This window comes from Etheostoma spectabile, chromosome 16 (assembly GCF_008692095.1).
Source record: "Etheostoma spectabile isolate EspeVRDwgs_2016 chromosome 16, UIUC_Espe_1.0, whole genome shotgun sequence".
Taxonomy (NCBI): Eukaryota; Metazoa; Chordata; class Actinopteri; order Perciformes; family Percidae; genus Etheostoma; species Etheostoma spectabile.
Genome location: NC_045748.1, coordinates 10,430,141 through 10,430,360, shown reverse-complemented (window position 1 = coordinate 10,430,360; position 220 = coordinate 10,430,141).

Genomic DNA, 220 nt, shown 5'->3' with positions numbered 1-220 from the left:
AGAGAATTGCTGCTGTAACAAAGGAATTTCCCCGCTGTGGGATGAATAAAGTATCATCCAATCTAATCGAATAATAATAAGATGTGCATTACCGTGCACATCTTTTTTAATATTGCAGCTGGTAAAGGTGGAGCTAATTTTACAATATATCTTGCTGGGTATATATTGTTATTATTATTATTTTTTAATTTGTTTATTAATCCCCAGTGGGGAAATTACA